The following is a 25238-nucleotide window of genomic DNA, read 5'->3' as shown; positions in this document are numbered from 1 at the left end:
CTAGGGATTGTCTAATTTATTTTACAAGTGAAGAAATAGAGACAAAACATTTCTTCAATATATATTTATCTATTTATCTATCTGTTAAATATATATTTATCTGCTCAGTGGTGTTTTCCAAGTCCCCACCATGGGCCATGCACTGTTCTAGGACTGAGGATGTAGTGATGATCAAGATTATAATTACTGGAAGATGGATTTAGGAAATAAGGAAGTTGGGTTCTACCTCTTTTCCTTGGTGACACTTAATACTTGAAGTAAATTCCTATAGCCCATCAACTTTGTTGAAGAGACACGTTATTCATTATTTCTTAATTCTATTACTATACGTCAGGATGGTATTATAAATACGTAACAGCTGATATGTCACGGATGCCAGCCAGTGTGAGCAGACTCTGGTCGTTTAAAGAGTCTACCAGTGCAAGGCAGCATAATGTCCATGTGATACACTTCAGAGGAAAGACGTCTGCTCGTTGCTCGTTCTTTTCAGTTGTGGTTCACGTGCATGGCAGCCTGTAGTAACTACTTTAATCTTATGCTGTGTCTTCAGAAAATGGATCAAGGCAGCCAACTGAGCATTTTGTCTTCCCTTTTATCCCAGGTTTCATGACATGATATGAAATGTACTTTTAAAAAGAATGGTTCATAGTTATTAGGGAGAGTGTAAACAATTCCCATAGGTAGACTAGCAAATTTAAAAGGTGGCAAACAGGATTGGACAGATGAAGAAAATGGTCCCTTAAAGCCACTCAGCTCTGGCAACATCTGATCTGTTCTCTTTCTGTGAGTTCATTTTTTAAGATTGCACATATAAGTGATATGCAGTGTTTGTCTTTCTCTGTCTGACCTATTTCACTTAGTGTAATGTCCTCAAGGCTTGTCCATGCAGCCACAAATGGTAGTATTTCCTTCCTTTTTAAGATTGCATAATATTCAATATTATATATTATTCAGTACACACACACACACACACACACACACACACACATACCACATTGTCATTATCCATTCATCCATCAGGGAACACTTAGGTTGTTTCCATGTCTTGGCTATTATAAATCATGCTGCTAGAGCAAACATGAGGGTGCAGATTGCTTTTTGAGATCATGATTTTCTTTCAGGTATACTCCCAGGAATGGAATTGCTAGATCACATCACTGCTATTTTTAGTGCTTTGTGGAACTGAAATATTTTGCTATGGATATATATTTGTGTATTAATTGTTTAATATAAAGAAACAACAGAAAAGGAGAATTCCCATAACTAATTTAATTTGAATAAATGGAAGTATATTGATATCAATAATAACTATTTGTGTTTACAGGTACAGGTGTGTATATACATATATTCCCAGAGATGTTTAAATCCTCATATGTTGGCTTTTTTCCTAATTTTTTTTGATATTTTATTTATTTTTTTTCATGAGAGACACACAGAGAGAGGCAAAGACATAAAGAGAGAAGCAGGCTCCCTATGGGGAGCCTGATGCGGGACTCGATCCTGGATCCTGGGATCATGCCCTGAGCCAAAGGCAGTCGCTCAACTGATGAGCCACCCAGGTGCTCCCTAATTCTTAATGTGCATAGGAATCAATGTGAATATTTTCCTTAATATAGATACTTAATAGTATTTCAGTATATTATTTTTCTTGATTCCACCTCATTTTTGAAAATCTGAAAAACACTAATAATTTACTTGTGTTGGTAACTTACCTAGGAGATCAAACACCCTTCTACAGAATTAAAATAAGGAGAACTATTACCATATAAATGGAGTCCATTCTGTCTATCCTAATGACAGAATCTTTTTATATATTCCCTCACTCCTGTTTTCTTGTCCGTCACCTGCACTTATGAACCTCTCTGCTTGCTAAGCCCTTCAGTCCATCTTGTATGACATTTTTGGGTCCTGTTATTCATTTGGACTATGGAGTGGTCTATTCAACAATCTCTGCAAGTTGCAGGAAAAGCCAAATGCAATTTTTAGTCACAGTTGAGAGTCTCAGCAAATAGCCCTCTTTGACTAGATGTTGACTATTTTGGAAAATTAAAGTCTTTAAGACTTCATGAAAGCAGCCTTTGTCAAGCAGCAGTGTTTATCTGTGGTCTTTCAGGATAGCGAGCTACAGACTTATTTTAAAATAACTCTTTATTAAGAAAAAGCCCTGGGGAAGAAAAAAGGGAAAAATGTATAAAACTCTTTAATGATAGCAATAAATTTTGGATTAAATTTGAAGAGAAATATAAAGAAGTAGTGAAAAGAGTAGAAAACTATATGTAGACATGCTTTAAAAATGCCAAGTATGATATAGCTTAATTATTCTAATAAAAGGAACTAGAAAAATTGGAAAGATGAGTATACATGCTAGGAATGTGTGGACTTTATAAATTTTAACTCTTCCAGCTTTTTAAAAGAGTGTAAGGATTAAGTTACATTTTTGTATCATTGTTAATATATCAAAATAGATTAAAATACACTCCTGTAGGGGCACCTGGGTGGCTCAGTTGGTTAAGCAGCTGCCTTTGGCTGGGGTTGTGATCCCAGTGTCCTGGGATAGAGCACCTCATCAGGCTCCTGCTGCTTCTCCCTCTCCCTCTGCTGCTCCCCTTGCTTGTGCTCTCTGCTCATGTGCCCTCTCTCTCTCAAATAAATAAATAAAATCTTAAAATAAGAATACACTTTTGTAAAAAGTAGTGTAAAATGTAGTAGTGTAACTTCTTTGCTGATTTTTGAGATGGTGTTTGTTTTTTTTTTTTTTTAATAAATCAAGTAACCAATTATTTTGGGATGCTGCTGTGTCTCTACTGAAAAATGGTTAACTAAGAAATCTGAATCTTTATAATCTTTTGAAAGTTAAAAAGAATTTTTTTGCCTATTTAACACTACATAGCACACACATGATCAACTTGAAGTTTACTTAAGTTTTCATAGGTGAACGGATCATGCATGCTATAAATAACATAAAAGAAAAGAAAAAAATAACAAAATACTGTTTCTTTCCTTTTTTTAAAATATTGTTTCTTTCAAATCATCTTTACCCCAAAGTAAATACAGTTGACCCTTGAATAATGCAGAGGTTCGGACCACCCTCCCACCCCCATTCCCTGCATAGTTGAAAACACATGTATAACTTTTGACTCCCCCCAAATTTATTAATTGCCTACTATTTATTGGGAGCCTTACTGATAATATAAAGTCTAACATGTTTTTTTCTTTTGTCATATGTATTATGTACTGTATTCTTACAATAGATAAGCTAGAGAAAGGCAAATGTTACTAAGGGAATCACAAGAAAAAGAAAATACATTTATAGTACTGTATCGAAAAAAACCCTCACAGATGAGTGTATGCATGTTCAAACATGCTGTTCAAGGGTCAACTGAACTATATTACAAAAAAAGAATGGAAAAGGAGAGGAAAAATTTTATGTAAATTTGTGATGAGGAATTGACACCTCTCTGCTTAATTAGAAAATAATTTTAAAATACTTTTAAAAGACACACTGATTTAAGTTCAGCAACTTTTAAAAATGCAATGTGAAATGGTAGAAAAAATCCTTAAAGAAACCATGTCATTATATATAATTTTGCATCTACACAGTAGAATTTTGCATTTGAAAAAGCTCAGTAACTTCCAAGTGAGAAATGGACAAATTAAAGTGTAATTTTCTTTTGCTGAACATCAGTGATTAGATAACTGATTAATTGAAAATATATGCATATTTGAAACATGAGATTCTTATTAAACTTTGTTTTATTAAATTGTTTTCATCTGTGTTTACAGTTTCTAAATTTTATAAATCTTGCCAAATTATGACATCACAGCCCCATCTTGTGGTCAATGTAGATAACAGGCTCCACATTTTAAGCAAAAAGCAGGAATCTTAATTTTAAAAAAATACATGCTTTCAAAATTTTTTTCTTAAGGGCTAATATGAATAAAAATGATAACATTGCATGATTTTTTTCAGGAATTTTTATTTCAGTAACATGATACAATAGTTTTTTTAAAGATTTTACTTATTTATTCATGAGAACTAGGGAGAGAGAGAGAGAGGCAGAGACACAGGCAGAGGGAAAAGAAGTAGGCTCCACGCAGGGAGCCTGATGTGGGACTGGATCCCAGGACCCTGGGATCACGCCCTGAGCCGAATGCAGACGGGTGCTCAACCTCTGAGCTACCCAGGCGTCCCTGATATAATATTTTAAAGAAAGGATACCTTTTTGATACCTTTTTCTGAAGGAAGGACAGCTAGCATTATTTTCAGTTAATACTGAGGAAATAATTTGTTTTCTATTCTATACCTACTTTGTAAACTGCTAATCTATGTTCACTAGGGCATATGGGCCAGGGCTAATAATAAAATCAGTGTAGAAGTGATCAGACTCAACTACAACTGATATAGTAATTGGTTTTGAGTACACAAAATAATTTACGTTAGGACAGTACCAGAGAGTTTCATTGTGAAAATATTTTTCAAAACTTTGTGGTAGTCAAAGATAAATCACAATTTTTTTTTCTTCATAATCAGCAAAGGGCTGGTAAGTACAGCAACGAGGACAGGACTCCCGTGGTATGAAAATTGAGTGATTCAAACAAACTATGAAAGTTAATAATCTCTGTTTTAGCTCTTGAGGATTAACAAAATGTGTTCCTGCTGAAGTTGTTGGAAAGAGGTGTACTAAAGTAGAGCTAATTTACTCCAGCTCTCGTGTATTCAGGTGTTTTTTTTTTTTTTTTTTTTTTTTTTTTTAAGATTTATTTATTTAGGATAGAGAGAGAGAGAGAGAGGCAGAGACACAGGAGGAGGGAGAAGCAGACTCCATGCAGGGAGCCCGACGCGGGCCTCGATCCTGGGACCCCAGGATTGTGCCCTGGGCCAAAGGCAGGCGCCAAACCGCTGAGCCACCCAGGGATCCCCATCGTGGATTCAGATGTTGACGACACATCCTCTCCATCTCCTTTCCTTGCACTGGGTCATCTTGGGCTCTGGCCGCTTGCCTGAATTCAGGGGCTCCTCCTCAAACTCTAGAGAGGTTTCATTGATTTTTACATTGTCCCAAGACAGCTTCTCTATTGATCTTCTGTGAACTAAGAGAAGAGGAAATTTAAAAAATATTTATGTATTATTGAAACCTAAATGATGTGCCTGTGATAGCAGGTCTCCAAAGATGGTCAACAATGAGCCATGACTTGCAGGATTCATACCTTTGTCCCATTCCCTCCACCCTGAACCTCGGTGAGTCTTCCATGAAGCAGCTCTGCACATTGTAAGTTGAGTCAAAGCCTTGCGGCTTTGTGGTCTTGGAATATTCGTTCTTAGGACGCTCTCTCTAGAATACGAGTGCCATCCTGTGGAAAGCCCATGCCACATGGAGAGGCCATGTATGAGTACTCTGGCTACCAGCTGTAGCTGGGTCGCTGTGTGATTTGGCACTTACGTGTGTGAATTATTTGGATATAATGAACCCAGTTGAAACTTCAGATGGCTACTGTCTCCATAGGTGACACATGTGATTCCCTAAGAAAAATCCACCCATTGAGCCAAATCACCCCATAGAACCATGAGAAACAGAGATAACCTTGTTTTAAGTCAGTAAGTTCTGTGTAGTTTGTTGCATCACAATAGATGTAACCAAAACAGGGATAATCGTCTATACTGCCTCTAATTTCAGCCTACTTTTCTGAGCATGTAATATATTGGGTTGATTATTTATCTTTCATTTTCTTTAATAAGCCATCAGCAATTTGAGGAGACGGCTTGGGCCATATTTAGTCTTTTCTGTTTTAGACCCTGGCATACAGTGTAGCACAGTATGCACTTACGTGTGAATAAGTAATGGAGAGTTGGGTTTTTTATTATAAATTTATTTTTTATTGGTGTTCAATTTGCCAACATATAGAATAACACCCAGTGCTCATCCCGTCAAGTGCCCACCTCAGTGCCCGTCACCCAGTCACCCCCACCCCCCGCCCTCCTCCCTTTCCACCACCCCTAGTTCGTTTCCCAGAGTTAGGAGTTTCTCATGTTCTGTCTCCCTTTCTGAAGGACAAACATTATATGGTCTCATTCATTTGGGGAATAAAAAAAATCGTGGAAAGAGAGTTGGTTTTATGTCAGGTTTCATTGTATTTGAATCAAAATGATCCCTAAAGAGAATAGGAAGGAGTTTTAAATTTAACAGCCCCAAAATAAAAATAAATCTGTTTTGGGATGCCTGGGTGGCTCAGTGGTTGAGCATCTGCCTTCGACTCAGGGCATGATCCCGGAGACCCAGGATCGAGTCCCGCATTAGGCTTCCTGCATGGAGCCTGCTTCTCCCTCTGCCTATGTCTCTGCCTCTCTCTGTGTGTCTCTCATGAATAAATAAATAAATAAAATAAATAAATAAATCTGTTTTTAATAATGTGTAATTTGGTTATGGATGTGTGAGGTAAAGACTTGAGAGAGATTGTATAGCTTGTTCTTGAATAAAGGAATAAATAGGTGGCCTCAAGTTGGATAGAATGATATACTACGATGCTGTAAAAATAAATTGATAACATTATTATCCTCAGCTTTCTATGCTGAAGGACTGAGACAGAGAGTGATCAATTTATGAGTAACCTGCTTGGTGGCCATATGTGTATTAGACTTTCAGTAAGTATTTTGAATTGTGTGAATTTGGTTTTACCTATCTTAAAACAGTTTTTAACAAAATATTTTAAAGAGCATGCTTATATAGTGACTAAAAACTGTATTTTATCATCCCATTTAAACTGAAAAGTAGTTATAAAATGGGAAAATGGAAAACAGTGCATTTTGAAACCAAGGAGGATGTGGCCTTGATGTGCATTTTCATTGGAACTACTGTTGTTACCATGGTTACAGATTGCACAGCTGTTGGGTGTGGCTTGTTGATTTTGACCAAGCACCATTTTTCAATGTCTGTGTGTTCCTAGAAATGTGATGAATAATGGAATTAAAACTTTGCAATTTCAGAGTTATTGACCTGTATGAATCTGGTAAAAAAGAAAAAAAATGAATTGTGATGGAGATTATGTCAGAAAAATCCAGAATTTAGAAACTTTTTGACTGCATAACTAATAGATTGAATAAAGCAGACATGGGTAGCAGTATTTTTATACAAAAATGGAGGAGATATTATCTACTTAAAATTGGTTAAGATATGGCAGATCTGAGACATTTAAAAGGTCACAGTGAATTCAAGTGTGTAAAGACTTGGGAGACAGCAATGAGATTCAGGAGTTATAATCAATCTAATTATATTTCAAAACAAGAATATGACATGGGGCACCAGGGTGGCTCAGTCAGTTGTGTCTGCCTTTGGCTCAGGTCATAGTCCGGGGGTCCTGGGATTGAGCCCGACCAATCCAGCTCCCTGCTCAGCAGGGAGTCTGCTTCTCCCTCTCCTCTCCACTCCCTATCTCCATCTCTCTCTCTCAAATGAATAGATAAAATCTTTAACAAAACACACACACACAAAACAAGAATGTGACAAATGGGCATAAACTCACATCTCACTTGCCATTGATTAGATGGATCACATCTACTAATTAGGGACATTTGACTTTAAGATGTCAGATTATTCTATTATTTTTGGAAAGTATGTTGTGTGCACTGTTTTTCAGTTTCATCCTTCAACAGTCTTTCTCACAAATATTTAGTCTAATGTTACACGATTGTTTAAGGTCTAAAATGAGTACAGAACAAGAAGTGCAGAAAAGGTACTTGTCTATGTGACATGCCTAATTGGTATCCATTCTCAGATGCTTGTAGCCCAGAATCTAAATCTTCAACGATGGTTTACTTTTGTGACAGTTTCATGTGCTTTTCACAGAAAATCCATATGCCTCCCAGGTTTCCCACTTACAGGTAGAGCCATGTGATTGCTTTGGCCAATGCCTTATGAGCAGAAGCGATGTGGATCACTCCCAAGGCCAACCATGTTAGAACCCCGAGTAGGGACCCTTAAAGCATATATATTGAGATGTCTGGGTCCTGAGTCACTATTTGGAAAGGAGTTTGCCTTGACAGGTGTCAGGCCCACAACACATGTGTGGGAGAAAGACTTGCAAGGTAGCTTATTTTTACCTGATAAAACCAATCACATGTTTGAGAAAATGATACATATTTTGTTTGGAGAAATAGATTTAGGTATGTATTGATTTTAAAATAATAAAAACCAAAAAAAATAAAATAAAATAATAAAAACCTAGAGTTATTGTAAGGTTTAGTGATTTAATTTGCAATAGAATCTCAGGATTGAAAGTAGTTTTAAAAGCTAAGTCATTCAATCTCTGCTCTGCTCTCACCCTAAATAAATCCCTTTCAAGCTTCCTTGGTTGATGATTATCCAGATTGCACTTGAAAACTTTGTTTAGTGAATGTTTGCTAGGTATCTGTTACATGCCCATCATTTTACCTGAAATTGCAGACTGACTTAAATACTATCCTTTCATTATAATCCCTTGCTAAAATCTGTCTTTTGTAATTTCTGCTTAAAGTTTGTATTGGGAATGATATGAAAAAAATGCCCTTTGATACAGGCTTATCTTGCAAATATTTAAATCAGTAATCACCAACATTCCCTCTCTCCTCTCCACCCCCTTCACTTCACCATATTATCTTTTCCACACTTAAAATATATCATGTTCTTTACTAGTCCTTGTATGGCCCCCTTTGGGCCTCCTTCCTGCTCAGTGTGGTTTGCTGATTTTACAAAGTGTTACCATCACTGCAGGCACTCTCCTTTCCACTTGGAAAGATTTGTCAATATGTCCATGGACACGTGTCAACATATCCATGGTGGTGCCCAGATCTGAATAGGTGAGGTATTAGTAGTATAGAAACAAAGTGAAGAGCACTCATATTTTAGATTTTTGTTACTACAATTTGATATCAAATTGCATTTGGTGCGGAGTGACAAACTGTATTATACTGCTGACAACTTACAGTCCAGCAAAATTTTGTTTTCCTTCCTGCTGGAAGCTGTTGAGCCATGGTTTCACTTTATACTACTTACTTTCTCGTTTTCATTGAGCCAAGTATAGAATACTATTAAATTTTATTTATTAGTTTTAAATTCCAGTTTTAGCTGTGCAATCTTTGTGACCGCTGATTCTGTCACAGAAGTTAATTTTGTGATTCTTCTCCTGGTTCTTATCACCCAAAATGATGAGCAAGCTTTCAATAACTCCATCTGGGTAATTTGCAAAACTTTTTAGAAAGTCCACCCCAAACTACCCCTTTGGTAGGCCCCAAAGGCCTACCATATTCTGTAAAACCTTCTAAAAAAGAGTGCTGAGTATGGCTACAATTATCCTAATTTATTTATTTTTTTAAGCAAACTATATACTTGTTTGTAGTTAAATGAGACTAAGCATAGAATCCTGACATTTTAGAGAAATACCTTAGAGATTAAGTCATTTAGTGGTTTCTCCACCTTGGACTCCTATTGGAATCACCTAGGGTTTTAATAAAAGCATTTAATGCTGTGATGCTCACATAGATCTGTTAAATTTCATTCTCTAGGGGTGAAGGGAGTACATCAGTTATTTTTAAAAGCTTCCTAGATGCATCTAATATGCAGCAAAGGTAGGGAAGATGATCTAGCTCAACCCTTGAAGGTGATGGAGATTCTTGGCCAAACCTCAGTCAGGCTCCTGAACCTTCTCCTAGTCCCATATCTATGCCCTTCCTTGTAAAGGAAGTCCCACCACCACCCTGCAATGCTTGATATCTAATCACTCTTGACTCCTGACCAGGATCCTCGTCTTCCACCACCCCCAGGTGATGTTTGATCACTCTGGCCTGCCTTCAGCAAGAATCCTTCTGCCTTAGCCAGAAGTCCCGCTTTCCCCTGATGTTACCTCTTAGGTAAACTCCACCTCCAGCTGACCTCCACCCTGCTCCACCAGCTATAAATTCCCACTGCCCGGGCTGTGTTCCAGGCCCTTCACTTGCAACATCCCCCTGCAGTGGTGCCTACACCTATTGCAATGGTCCTGAATAAGGCTTGCCTTACTGTGCTTTAATAGTGTCATCAAATAATCAAATAATTTTTCTTTTAGATGTTATTTCTATCACCACACAATACTTATAACCTATGCTTAGGTTACTGTATGAGGCTTTCAGTTAATTAGTGGAACAGTGTTAATTGAAAAATGTCTCATCAATCATCAAAATGGCAATCTAAATGAAATCTAAAGATTTCTGGATTAGATGAAAATTACCAACTTTTCCCTAGGTTGTTACATCCAGAGACTTGACCGGTGCTAAGGCAGCCCTGTTGGACCTAGTGTGATCACGCAGAAAAACAGTTCATCATTTTAGACAACTTTGATTCTGGTCAAGTTCCCACAGTCAATTGCTTCTTCTGCTTTAACTCCCAACACATGAGAACACAGTTTGAGAAATTTCATGATGTTCTCTTAGGTTATTAGTACAATGAGAAAGATCTTCCCTTAGTTCAACCTCCTTCCCATGTTGATGACAGATCACTTGGCCTCTTCTTGAGAATTTTGCAGGTTGCTCATCTGTGGATGAAATGCTTTTATTATCAGAATTTTCCGTATCTTGAGCTTATACTAGTTACTCTCTTAACCTCTTCCTGTTGGCTCTAGTTCTGCTTTCTGGAGGAACACAGACTAAGTTCAATGCCTTTTCCATGTGTTAGCAATGCAAATAGATTGTAATTTTCCGAAGTCTGCTCTCCAAAGTAAACATTTTAGGTTTTCGCAACCATCTCATCATCTTGTCCTCTGTGACTCCCTGCTTCTTTCTCTTAACATCACACTTCCCCGTGTGTCATCTGAGTAGGACATAGACTGCACCAGTGGTCCTGCTTGCCTCCTTTGGTCTGGTCACTGTACTTCTTGAAAGAACACCGAAGATTTTTATCTGTTTTTATAGGGGTCATATCACAGTGACTTAACAGAAAATACTAGATCAGTGGTTTTCAAACCAGGTTGCAAATTAAAATCAGCTGGTGAAGCTTTTAAAAAAATACTGATGCATGGAACATCTGGGTGTCTCAATTGGTTAAGCATCCAATTCTTGATTTCAGTTCAGGTCATGATCTCAGGGTTGTGAGATCAAGCACTGAATCTGGCTCCACACTTGGAGTCTGCTGGAGGAGATCCTCCCTCTTCCTCTCCTCTCTCTCTCTCTCTCTCTCTCTCTCTCTCTCTCTCAAATAAATAAATAAATAAATATTTAAAAAGAAATAAAATAAAAAATACTGATGCCTAATGTTCTGGTTCTAACCAAATAAGCCAGAATCTCTGAAGGTAAGGCCCACATACAGGTGTTCTTTAAAAGGGCTTCCGTGATTCTAATATGTAACAAGCATGTGTTTTGCTCTTAAATGAGGTTTCTCTCAACCTATGTGTAAATGCAATTTTAAAAATTTGAATGTAAATATCAGATTTTTGTTCTGTTCCAGTGTAATTATCTCTAATAATAGGATTCCCATAATTTCCAAATGTAATTTTATAAGGCCAATTTTCAACTAAATTAGAATATTAAAATTGCTATTGATGACCATAAAATGTTTAGAAAAGTTTGGAAAGGATTTTAAAAAGTATAAAGATTAATTCATTTCAATTTAGTATTGAAAAGTATTTCTTATCTTAATGAATTTATATACAATGTAATTTATATTGTGTATAAAAGCATCCTACCATCATAATGTACGAATAAACTTGGATGATGATCAATAGCAAATGACATGGCCCAGTAAGCGTAGGAGAAAAAAAAACGGTTTTCCAAATTCGAGGTCTTTCCAAATAAAACAAGCATTAATGCTATGCTAGTTGGCTGTCTATCTAAAACACTGGGTTGTAAGGCCTATCCAAATTAAACTACTCTTTATTCCTTTGACTTTTGATATCTTTCAGCTGTTAGAAGGAGCGTTCTTTTTAGAAAGTTTGGCAGCAGAAAACTTTCAGTCTGACACATCTGAAATTAACCACAGTATTGAGTAAGAGTTAAGAGGAACAACTGTAATTACTCAAATTTGCATCTCTGGGGCATTTGGCAAAGGCATTTTTTTTTTTTCAAACTTGTTAAGATTGCCTGAATATTACAGTGTAGTGAATGAGAATTTCACAAAAGTCAACGTTACTGGCCCTTTATTTGAAAAGCAAGGAGCAGCCCTCATGTAGCATCCCCGTTGTTCTGGGTACAGTGAGTACACCGTTGATGATGATGATGTACAACTTTGAAGGCATTAGTTCATAGGCTAAAGGATCATACAGGTATTTATAACATGTCATACCTATCTGTGAGATGAATTACAGAGACTCCGAAGGGATACAGTTTTGTTTTGGTTTCTGGTTTTATCTGAAGCAATAGTGTTAACAACTTAAATTGAAGATAAGAAAGGTCAAAAATATTTGTAGGAAGTGCTGAGAAGTTTACAGTAATTACACATAAAACTTACGTTACGCTCCCTTGATAGCCAAGTCAAGAGAAGAAACACAATGCTTATCTGTGTAGTGGCCTCTTTATATTGCCCATAAAGGCATTTCTCTCTCTCTCCCCAGCGACCCATCCTTTTATTTTTTTTTCTATTTCTGTATTTATTAGGCCTTCACCTAAAGATTCAGTCTTGCTTGATTTTAACTCAATTCTAATCTAATTCTAATGCTTCAGGGGGCCCCAAGTAGATCAAGTAGCAAGTTAACATTGATGCTTATTTTGCTTTGATTTTTTTTTTCCTTTCAGATCTGTTAATCAAGTTTCATTTTAAGCCTGTGGAGAAATCATATACTCCATTTGCTAGAACTGGATTTGTTTTGTTCCTTCTGTCTGAGTACCTTCTTAGATATCTTGATTTTCATTGCTCTTATCCTAAGACTGGGATCCTGTCAGGGACTAGGGATCAGTTTGTGCTTTAGAAAGATACCTGTTAGCCTTTGCCACGCAAAAGATTCATGGATCTGTGAGTCCCCTGGGCCCAGTTTAATGGGATTTTCTCTACAAATATCTTATTTCCCTCCCAGGCCTAGTGGGCTAATCCCAGCATGTGTTCTTTGTGGCACGCATAGGGGCATAAGAGGGCAAATGGAAACACAGAAGGCCTTTCAGGGTCTAGGTTTCAAACCAGCACATCGTAACTTCTGTCTTAGACTTCTGCCAAAGCAAGTCAGTGGCTGAATCCAGACTGAGGGGTGGAGAAATACATGTGGAACCTTTACGAGGAGGAACTGCAAAGTCGTGGCAGAGATTGTTGAAGCTGGTAAAATTGTTGAAAGGTATAAAGTGTTACTTCAATACATTAAAAATTGTGATTTCAGTTTTTACAATGAATCAATGTATTGCCAAATTATTATTTTGACAGTAGAGTGCTGTTTCACTTATCAATTCATTTCTTTCAACAGATGTTTGAGGGCCCAGTACAAATGCATCTGCTTTTTCTTTTGACTCACCACATAAACGTCACGTAATCTTGGGCAACTCAGTTAAAGGTTTGTTGTTGTTTTTTTTAACCTTTTCTGGTTTCGATGTATAATTCTGTAAGTTTTAACATATGTGTAAATTCCTGTAACCACCACTATCATAATTGGAATATGGAATAGCGGCATCACACCAAACAATTCCCTTTAGTCGCCCTTTTGGACTTAAAACCTCTCCCTGCTTCTAAATGTTGGCACCAACCAATCTCTTTTCCTTTCACGTAGTTTTTGCCTTTTCTAGATTGTTGTGTAAGTGGAATCATACAGCACGTAACCTTTAGAGATTGGCTTCTTTCCCTCGGTATAATGCCTTTGGGATTCATCAATAGCGTTTTGTATATAAATAGTTCCTTTTTATTGCTGAGTAGTCATCCCCTGTAAGGATGAATTACAGTTTTTTAACCCATTTGCTTTTCTAAGGTCATTTGGGTTGCTTCTAGTTTTAGGCGACTATGAATAAAACTCCTATAAATATTTATGTACATGTTTTGCATAACTGCAAGTTTACATTTCTCTAGAGTAATAGCTAAGAGTGGGATGGCTATATTATGTGGTAAGTATATAATACGTTTATGGTCAGAGTACATTTTTTTATGATTACTATTCTTTTAAGCCTGTTAAGGTTTGTGCTATGATCCGTGATGTGGTCTCTTAAGGTGAATGTTTCACGTAAGCATGAAAAGAATGAGTGCTCTGCTGTTGCTGGGTGAAGTGTTCTCTTGGCCCAATTGTTTCATGGTGTCATTCACTTCTATACCTTATGATTTTTTATCTACTAGTTCTATTGATGATTGAGAACGGAGTTTTGAAATCTCCAAGTACAGTTGTGGTTTCACATGCTTTTTTTGGTCAGTTATACCCATTTTTGCCTCATGTATTTTGAAGCTCGGTTGTTAGTTGCATATATTTAGCATTGTTACGTTTTGCTGATGTATTGACCTTTTTATCATGATGTAAGATCTCATTATTTCTGCAAATCTTCCTAGCTTCAGAGTTTACTTTGATAATAATATAACCAGTCCAGTTTTCCTCTGATTAGTCTATTAGTATCTTATGGCTTTTACTATCCTTTTTTGTTACTTGTATCATTATATTTAAAGTGGGTTTCTTATAGATCTCATATATTTGTTTCCCTCTTCTCAATCTGACAATTCTTTTAATTGGTATATTTAAACCATTTATCTTAAAAGTAGTTATTGATATGTTTAGAGTTAGGTCTACTATTTTATTGTTTGTTTTCTTTTGTCCCCTTTGTTTGCACCTTCTTTGGGGTTAATTAAATATTTTAAGTATCTCATTTTAATTTATCAATTAAATTTTGAATATATCCTTTTAAATATTTTCCCAGTCTTGCTCCAAGTATTACAATACTCATGCTTAAGTTTTCAGAGTCTTCTTATAATATTTGACTCTTCCTAGTTGAATGTAGAAATCTTACCACCAAATCTCCCTTTATGTTTTGATTATAATATTCATTAACTTTATGTTTATTGAACAACTTACCAATGTTATAATTATTTTTAAAGATTTTATTTATTTATTCATAGAGACAAAGAGAGAAAGAGAGAAGCAGAGACACAGGCAGAGGGAGAAGCAGGCTCCATGCAGGGAGCCCAACGTGGGACTCGATCCCAGGTCTCCAGGATCAGGCCCTGGGCCGAAGGCAGCACTAAACTGCTGCGCCATGGGGGCTACCCCAATGTTACAATTTTTACTTTCAACTATTTAAAGAATGTACACTCTATTTATGCAGACTTTTGCCATTTGCGTTGCTTTTCTTTTATTCCCAAAGTTCTGTTTCCTTCCGGTATCTTTTTCCTTTCACTTAAAGAAACGCCTTTTGCAATTCTTTTATAGCAGGTTTCTGCTGGTAATGAATCTCTTTAGTTTTTCGTTCATTTGATGATGTCTTTATTTCATTTTATTTTGTGAATAACAGTTATTTTTACTGGATAGAGAAGTCTAGGTTGACAGATCTTTTAGTACATCATTTTCGCTCAACTGCTTTCTTTGTGATGACAAATCTGCAGCCATTTAAATAGTTATTCCTCTATATGTAATACATTATTTTTCTTTGACTGCTCTCAAGATTTTTCTTTATCTTTGATTTTTGTTACTTGGATTATGAAGCGTGTGAATTTTAAAAAAATTATCTATCTATTATCTATCTATCTATCTATCTATCTATCTATCTATCTATCTATCTATTAGTTTATCCTGTTTGGGGTTTGCTAGCTTCTTGACTCTGTAAGTTTATTTCTTTATCCAAATTTGGAAAGTTTTCAGGCATAATTTCTCTAAATATATTTTTTTTCTGCACAGCTACCTTTCTCTTCTTTTTCTAGAACTCTAATGACACAAATGTTAGACCTTTTTATATTGTCCTCGGTCTTAAGACTGTTCATTTTTTCTTTAAACTTTTCCCTCTCTATTGTCCAAACTGGATAATTTCTATTGATCGATCTCCAGGTTCATTAACTTTTTCCTCTATGGTCTCCATTCTGCTGTGTAGTTCATTCAGTGAATTTAAAAAAAAAAAAGTTAGTGGTTATATTTTTCAGTTCTAAAATTTATTTGGTTCCCCTTTAAAACTTCTATTTCTCTAATACAACTTTCTATCTTTCCATTTATTTTAAGAATGTTGTACATTTTTGAGCATTTTATGAAGGCTTCTTTAGAGTCTTTGATAAGTTATCATATGGATCATATTAATTGATAGCTGTTGATTTCTTTTCCATTGGCAATGTTTCAGATTTTCTTGATTCTTTTATAAGTTGAATAATTTGGAGTTGAATGCTAGGCATATTGAATATTAAGTTATGAGGGCCTGGGTCCTTATTAAATCCTATGGAGAATGTTTTGTTGTCTTTTTTTTTTTTTTTTTTTTTTTGCTTTAGCAGGTAGTTGAGCCAGTTAGGTACTGGCTGCAAAGTTTTGAATGCTTATGTGAACTGTGGTTCAAATGTCTATACAGTTTTTAAAACTTTTACTATGTTATTCAGCATTCTCCTGCATGTGTCCCATCTGGAGGCCAATCTGAGGCTTGGGTGGTTGTCTGCCTCTTACTTCAGTTCTCAAGGCTTTTCATATACTGTTTAGGTCAGATCTACTACTTAGCTCAGGATGGACCCAAAAGGTTCATATGAAAAGTTTTGGGGTCCTTTCCTTTCTACACTGTCTCCCTAGACTGGCTCCCAGGGTTCCTCCTTCCTAGTCCCCTGCTAGCCTCCTTACACTGAATATATGTCCTGTGCCTGCTTCTGCTTCCAGATGCAAATGGCAGGAAGATGGAAGGTAAAAATGAAGATTTTCCTCCTTGGTCCTTCACAGTTTCTCTGATTAGAGAGAAGGATTCTCCTCCCTTTGAGTATCTCCCTTGTTTCCATTGCTGCCCTACCACACAGTTGCAGCTTCAGGAGTGTGGCTTGCTGGAGATAAAGCTGAGAGAGAGAGAAAGAAAAAAAGAGCATGAAATTCCCCCCACAACTTCTCCTCCTTTTAGAGGCTCCACTTTCCAGTACAAAGACCAAAAAAAAAAAAAAAAAAAAAAAAAAAAAAGGTGGGGGGGAAGAATTTCTCTTGCAGCTCTTTTTGTCCATGCCTGCTACACTATTCTATTCTGGGACTTGTGCTGACTCAAAGACAAAAGATATGGGTGGAAAAAGAACAAAACAAGGAAACTTTCCACTGATTTCTTGTACTTTGTGTTTTGGTTTTCTTCCCCAAGTAACCTGCTCCTATTTACTTAGAATTGTCATAGAGCATTCACTCCACACATTCTTTTGGTTGTATTCAGTTGGTGAGATAGAGTGGAGTTGCTTACTTCATCTACACCAGACCTGGAACCCTCAGTTAAGTTTTGTAAACTTTAGTTATTTGATCTTCAAGGTGGATGTGATTGATACTTGCCCTTTCTAATGCTTACGATATTTATAGAAATAAAACGAAATGGCATATTTGAAAGTGTCTCGTAAACTGTAAAGTACCTTATGACTGTGATGACAGTGATATATTGACCTTCTAATACTTATATGCAATTTGAAAACATTTTATTCTATTTCAACTTTATCACTTTTGGCGATTCCCTAAGCATATATGGCCATGTTAATAAATATTACAGTGCCTGAAAAGTTGAACCCATTTTTTAAAAAAGATTTTACTTATTTATTCATGAAGGACATAGAGAGAGGCAGAGACATGGGTAGAGGGAGAAGCAGGCTCCCCGTGGGGAACTGGATGCGGAACTTGATCCCAGGGCCCCAGGATCAGAACCTGGGCCAAAGGCAGACGCTTGACCACTGAGCCCCCCATGCATTCCCGGGAACCCATGTTTAACAAAGCTAAACAGGTATCCCTACAGCAGGAGGGACTCTACTAGAGTCTCTGAGAGGTTACTGTACATTTGAACTCCCAAGAAATAATTGAATAGATTATTATTCAGTTATTTTCTTTGCTATAGATCTTTTAAACAGAAATAAATACAGAACTGTATTTATAAGCACATTCTAGAAAACTCTTCTCTATGATATCTTTAACATGACTCTAAGAGTGTTATAAGCTTTGGCAAAACCTTTACTCCTCCTTTTTTTTTTTTATTTTTATTTATTTATGATAGGCACACAGTGAGAGAGAGAGAGGCAGAGACACAGGCAGAGGGAGAAGCAGGCTCCATGCACCGGAAGCCTGACGTGGGATTCGATCCCGGATCTCCAGGATCGCGCCCTGGGCCAAAGGCAGGCGCCAAACCGCTGCGCCACCCAGGGATCCCTACTCCTCCTTTTAATTACTTATCAAACTGAAATCCTTACTCAGTGACAGATATGTAGCTATAGAAAGAAAAGATATTTGGGGAAACATGAGGCTTAGACACAAAACAATGTATATTTGGCTATCTTTCTGAAGTTTCATTCAAGGCTTTATTTTTCAAACTATGGTCTATAATGTGAGAGTAATTAGAAGATCCTCTTAGAATCTGGTCCTGCCATGAAAATCCAAGCTGTGTACTTGTACTATTTTTTATAGTAGAGATAAAGCCCAGGTGTTTAGAAAAGTGTGATCTGAATCCTTATTTACAACCCCTGCTTCTTTCAGTTAAAAAATAATTTTAAGAATTTAGGAACATAACACAATAGTAAGTTTTATGTATGTAACCTCATTTTTCTTGTTGTACTCCTATGTGTTTCCCATCTTTAATGGTCAAAAATGGACACAATTAAAAATCATTTTTCTCTTCCACTTTAAGTTTTTGTGTAAAAGTTTCTAGAAACAAAAAATTTAAGCAGAATCAATATTTAAAAAATGGAGACAGTATAGCGTTAGAAGAATTTGATATTTTGAAGTTAAAGTATGGATGTTAATTTATGAATCTACTGAAAAACCTCAAATTCACTACAAAGAGATCTAATTCTAGAAAAGGGTCATTAAAATGTCAGTCTGTTGATTTGTATGTATACTTTAAAAGGTAGCCAGTAGAGGGACTTATATTTACTGAAGACCTGAACATCGATCAAGAATCATCTTTTAAAAAGGTAATCATTATGCATTTTATCACATTATAATCCAGTTCTAATTACGGCCCTAATTCACCACTACTTCTCCCTAGAGAAATTTATCAGTCCCAAACGCTCGTAGTCTGTGCCACGCAGACAATACTGGGGTTTTCCATGGATGCATTTTGAGAGTACAGACTACCATGACTTACTAGTTTACAAGCCTAGGATAAATAAAGCATTGAGAACAGTAATTCAGACTTAACCACAGCAACAGCAAAGTCACATTTGGGGTCAAGTCTAGCTATATCTAGCATCTGACTAACATCTGGCTTGTGTTATTGAGAGATTGACTGTACTTTCTAAAGAACAGCATTTGATGAACACTATCTTAAGGCACTCTGCAAACACACCACTTTATTTTTATTTAAACAATATACATACTTCATCTTAGTAAGAGCCAAAGCTTTGGGGAGAGGCTATCTGACAAAAGGCTAATGTATTCCATATTCGTATGGAAGAATTTCATTTAAGATTGCAAGTTTTGGTGCCGACTTTGTGTCATCATCAAGCCACCCAGAATGTCAGATCATGAGCAGGTATAAACTTTGGCTGTCTAGGAGCCATTCAAATATCTCATCTCCTGCCACTATCAGAGCTGGAAAGTGGAAATATTCAATTTCTCAACCTTCCCTGGGTGGGACATCATATCAACCCTAGACTACTGACCTCTGGAGGAAAAATGTATATTGTGGGAAAATGGAATTTTAAAAGATTGTGGAGATGCCCTGGATTCCAGTAAAATTGTACCTCTATTTATCATTTAGTGTCTGAGAATTAGAGTCAGCAAGAAAAGATTGTATTTTCTTTGGGTAGTCAATATAGAGATTTTTTTTTTTAACAAAATCATTTCATAACTCTTTTTAAAATCTCATTTAGTTTTAGTCTGAAATCCTTGTCCGAAAGGTAATCATCTGTGACAGGAGACACAAGCTGTTTCAGAAAGCGGCTGCCTCAGAAAGCCAGGCGTGAGGAGTCGGAGCTGTTATGGTCACTCTCCAGGGCAGCCAAGGAAAAGTGCAGTGTACTTCAAGTCTAGTTTATTCCAGAGGTTTCCTGAGGAATCAGAAATCTGCGTGAGGCTAGGGGAGACTGTACCCTTTTTAGAAAACAGTAGGAAAATCCCAAGGAAATCTCTAATTGGGTGCTATTGACTGAATATTTGTGTGTCCCCAAAATTTGTAGGTTAAAAGCTAACCTCCCGTGTAATATTATTTGTTGGTGGGGCCTTTGCAAGGTGATGAGGTCATTGAGGATGGAGCCTCTGAATGATATTAGTCCCCTTGCAAAATGCTGAAGAGACAACAGGGAAGGCACAGGGCAAAGACAGCCGGCTAAGAACCAGGCTCTCACCAGACACTGAATCTGCTAGCACCCTGATCTCGGGCTTCCCTGTTTCCAGGGCCGTGAGAAATAAATGTTTGTTGCTTATGAGCCACCCGGTTGTTCGTATTTTGTTAGATCGGCCCAAATGGACAAAGACACCGAGGGGAGTGTACTTGGTGAGTTTTCACATGGACAGTGACTGAGGGATCCTGATTATTTTCTGTCAACTTCTGCCAATTGGGAAGGGAAGAGTGGGGTTTTGTGGATTAGAAATATTAATGGAGGGATCCCTGGGTGGCGCAGCGGTTTGGCGCCTGCCTTTGGCCCAGGGCGTGATCCTGGAGACTCGGGATCGAATCCCACATCGGGCTCCCGGTGCTTGGAGCCTGCTTCTCCCTCTGCCTGTGTCTCTGTCTCTCTCTCTCTCTCTCTCCCCGTGTGACTATCATGAATAAATAAATTTAAAAAAAAAAAAAAAAAAAAAAAGAAATATTAATGGAGGCAGAACTTCTGATGTTTAGCAAAAGCATGTGGTTTCCCTAGCTCCTCAGGCCCTCTGCTGCTGAAGGAGGAATTCTGCTTGGACGTTTTTGAAGCTGTGTTCAGCTGCGGTAACCCCTGGACCTGTCAGAGTCTGGTTTCCTACACAGCGAACATGTACCAAGTATAAGGTTATGAAAGCAACATACTAGTTTAATCAAAGTTCACTAAGATGTTTATTAGTTAAATTGATATATGAGACAGTGATACTAACAACACGGTTGTTTTCTTTCTCTTTCTTTCTTTCTTTCTTTCTTCTTTCTTTCTTCTTTCTTTCTTCTTTCTTTTTTTTTTTTTTTTTGAAGATTTTATTTATTTAATCATGAGAGATCCACAGAGAGGGGGAGAGAGGCACAGGTACAGGCAGAGGGAGAAGCAGGCTCCATGCAGGGAGCCCGACACGGGACTCGATCCTGGGTCTCCAGGATCTGGCCCTGGGCCAAAGGCTGCACTAAACCACTGAGCCACCCAGGCTGCCCAACACGGTTGTTTTCTTTAAACATTTACTTACTGGGCATTTATGTTTAATTTGGGGCTTGGTAGAGGTAATTGCATTTAGTTAACTGAATAGAATATTTTTCGGTAATACAAAAAGAAAAAGATTTAATTGACGTAAAATTAATATACAGTGAAATCCATAGATTTAAATATAAAATTTATAGAGCTTGGATATTTACATATACTCATATAATTTAGATATAAAACATTTTCATCACCACAGAAATCCTTCCTAGTCAATCGCTGAATACTACCAGCTACTGAAGAGTAGTCTATTGTATGAATACATCATGATTTCTTTATTCACAGCTGATGGACATTTGATTATCTTCAGTTTTTAGCCACTAAGAATAAAGCTGCTAGAAACATTTTTGTACATTGTTTTGTGGAGATGTATTTTTCATTTTTCTTGGGTAAATACCCAGAAATGGAATTTCTATATCACAGAATAGGTCCATGTTCAATTGTATAAAAAATTGCCAGACTAACTTTCAAACCAATTTACCAATTTATACACTAGTAATGTATGAGAATTTCAGTTGTTCCAGATCCTTACTAATATTTGGTGGTATTAGTCTTCTTTATGTTAGCCATTCTGGTAGATATGTAATACTTTCTCATTGTGACTTTAATTTGCCTTTCTCCAATGACTAAAGATGTTGAACATCTTTTCTTTATGTGTTCTTTGGTCATTTGTGTTTCTTTCTTTGTGAAGTTCCTGTAAAAGCCTTTTGCCCATTTTTAAATTGGGTTATATTCTTCTTATTGAGTTAGTGTTACTTATATGTAGAGTAAATATTTTCTTTCAATCCGTGACTTTCCTATTTAATTTATTAGTGAATAGAACAATTGTGGTAGCCTAATGAGCAGAAATTTAAAATTTTAATGAACAAAATTTTAAAATTTTTATAAAGTATATTGCATTAATTTTTAATGTTTCAATAGTTGATAGTTAAAAATACTCTATTTTAAATAGCTTAGAATCATTTTAGATTCTGCCTAGAAAAGTTTTGCCGAGCCCTAGTTTATGAAAATATTCTCTTATGCTTTCTTCCAGAAACTTATAATTTTAGTTTTTACATTTCAGTCTATGATTCATCTCAAACTAATTATTCTGTATGGTCTGAGATATGGGTTGAGGTTTATTTTCTCCCCCCAGACAATACTGATTCTTTTTTTTTTTTCACTATTTATTTTTAAGAAAGAGAATTTCTGGGTTGTCTACAACCCTTTCCTAATATAATGCTAATTAGATCACTTGCTGAAATGGGGTCTCAGATGAGCACGCAGCCATCCTAGAGCACAGCAGCCACTCAGTGCCAGCCAGCTAATGCAGTGCCAGAAAGCTGTCCCTGTGTGGTTCAATATTATAATTTTTGTTATTTTTTAAAAAACAGAAAGCCAAATATAAGTAAAATTATCTCATTTTTATTAGTTGGTAATTAATTTTCTTTTATCGCTCTATAGGCCAACATTGAACAAAGCGAGATCTAGTTTGTGAGGACAGTTTGCAAGCCCCTATCTAGACTTTGCAGTCACTGTGGCCTGAAGGTAATTGTCTCTACTTCATTGTAGTTACAAAGAAGTGATTAGGCTATCACAAGGAGTCTCTGCAAACAAAGCAGAGTCAATTTATCTTGGATACAAGGCCACAGACATCTAGACCTTGAAGAGGTGAAATTTGTCAAGTAAGTAATTCCCCAACTGGTTTGTCCAGTGAAAAAGAATTGTTTTATCTTATTGATAATTGTTTCAGAGTACACTTTTCTGGAGTGAACAATTCCTCATTCCCTATTCACATTGTTTCTTATTAAACAAATGAGATCATAGAATCATTGGTGGTGGCTCAGAAATCACCAAAAATGCCTGAGGCCCTTTACAAATCATGAAACCAGAAATTCATTTATACATTTATTAATCAAATATCAGTTACTTATGGAATGCATACCCCATACCAAACCCATTTTAAGGATAGGAATTTAGCAGTTAGAAAACAAAAACCAAAAACCAGGTCCCTATCCTTACGTAGTTTAATTTCAGGTTGTGATTAAGCCAGCACACCCACAACTATTCTCAGAAATCCTTATGACGTGCTCTCTCATTTTCATGTCTACTACTCTGCTGGCTTATCAGAGAAGCCTTCCCTAATTACAATGAATTACAAATTTATTCTTGCTCCAATTACACTGTATCTTGTTCCTTTTCATGGCACTTACCACCCTCTGACATCTATTTATTTGTTAATAGTTTTCCATTGAAATATAACCCATGAGAAAGAGAACTTGTTTGTTTGGGTTACTACTAAGAGTATCTAGAATAGTTCTTGGAATATAGTGGACACTCAATAAACCTCTTTTGAATAAAGGAATATATAATTGCATTGGAGTATTATAAGTTTTAAGATAAGGGAAATCTAGTATGCTAGTAAGACACATACAAAATATCAAGGGAAGTTTTCAAGAGAAGTTTTATCTAGGCTGAGTTGTGAAGAATGATAAATTAGATAATTTAGATCAAGGGGAGGGACTGAATGAAGTAGAATGGGGAAAAATAGTTCAAAGGATGCTGAAGACTTGCTAAGGGCAATCACATAGACCTTGTAAGCTATGTATGTCCTAGACTTTACCTTAAGAGCAATGGGGAATTACTGAGGTGTTTCAGCAGATGAGTGAATCCACATTACATTTTTTAAAGGTCATTCTGCCTACAGAAATGAATTAGTTGTAGGGGGGTTTTAAAAATGGAGAAGCAGATCCCAGTTAAGAAGAAATGGCAACAACCCAGGAAACATATGATGGTGCCCTTCAATATGAATATGTAGAAGGTTTGGCAGATTATAAGCAAATGGGCATGCTGAACAAAACAAAAATGCATAATTCATTGGATACAGGAAAAAGGATGAGAGAGAAGAGCCAATACTTAAAACCAGATTTTTGTCTTGGACAATTAATTGGATGGATGGTTCTGTCTCCTGGGACAAAAGCATGTTTGTATTCAGGGGAGGATAATGAGCTCATTGGGATATGCTGAATTTGAGGTACCTTTAAGGCAGTTAGATATATGAGCCTAAGTTCAAGAGAGAGGCTTTGCCTAAAAAAAGATAAATGGAGGAATCTTCAGGATAAAGGTAGTATTTCCCAGCATGGGGTTAGATGAGAACCACCGCTCCCCTCTTCTGACCCTAAGAAGATTATTAAATCATGAGATAAAGCAGTCTCCATGGGTTCAGGGTAATGACACAATCCAAGGAATTATGAGATTGGGGATCAAATCTCTCAACTAAGGGGAAGGCCCCATGTTTATAGTTATCCTACCAGGTTCTGTTGTTCCCACACAGCCTGGCCCCAGGCCACTCAATAGAAAAGCAAAGAAGAAAGAAAAGACTGCTACAGAGGTATGATAAAAGGTATTCTGAATTTGTAATGCTATTTCTGGAAACAAATTTGATTATTGGAAAGTTATGTCTTTACTAATAGTGGTAGAGAAAAATAATTCAAACCCAAATTACCTTGACCTTTATTTTCCTCCCTTCTTCAATTTTAATGGTCAACACAATGCATCTCCTCCCACCCAAAATGTTTGTTTTGTTGACTAAAGCTGTCAACAATAGCAGACAACTCTGAAGATTTGGATAAAAGAAATACAAAACACAGGAACTATGACTTATTAAATTCTATTGGTTGAATGCTCATGAAAGAATTTCCCATTTATGTGTAGCTCTGTATTGCTTTTATCAAAATCTATAGGTCCTTGAAGGAAGGCTTCGAATGACAGTAACCACATCAGTTACCCAGAGGAAAATAATGCTCTGGGTTCCAGGGATCACCAAGTCTTTTCCATTATTGTAAAATACTGCCTTCCTCA

At 36.6% G+C, this 25238-nt stretch overlaps 1 long non-coding RNA gene across 5 annotated transcripts in view; it reads right to left on the bottom strand.

The window, feature by feature from the left end:
- Nucleotides 1-3960: 3960 nt before the first annotated feature.
- LOC112661005 (uncharacterized) overlaps nucleotides 3961-25238 on the bottom strand; it is a 40382-nt gene continuing 19104 nt past the window's right edge. For 2 of the 5 annotated variants that reach the window (XR_007405096.1, XR_003137369.3), the window contains one exon: nucleotides 19369-20066. This is a non-coding gene — a long non-coding RNA (uncharacterized LOC112661005). Of the gene's footprint in view, nucleotides 5092-8225; nucleotides 10540-16318; nucleotides 16902-19368; nucleotides 20067-25238 lie in introns of those variants that run through there. The other 3 variants (XR_007405095.1, XR_007405097.1, XR_003137368.3) reach the window with 3 other exon arrangements.

This window comes from Canis lupus, chromosome 23, assembly GCF_003254725.2.
Source record: "Canis lupus dingo isolate Sandy chromosome 23, ASM325472v2, whole genome shotgun sequence".
Lineage (NCBI taxonomy): Eukaryota > Metazoa > Chordata > Mammalia > Carnivora > Canidae > Canis > Canis lupus.
Note: the sequence above shows the minus strand (reverse complement) of the source record. Positions and strands in the feature narration are given on the sequence as shown.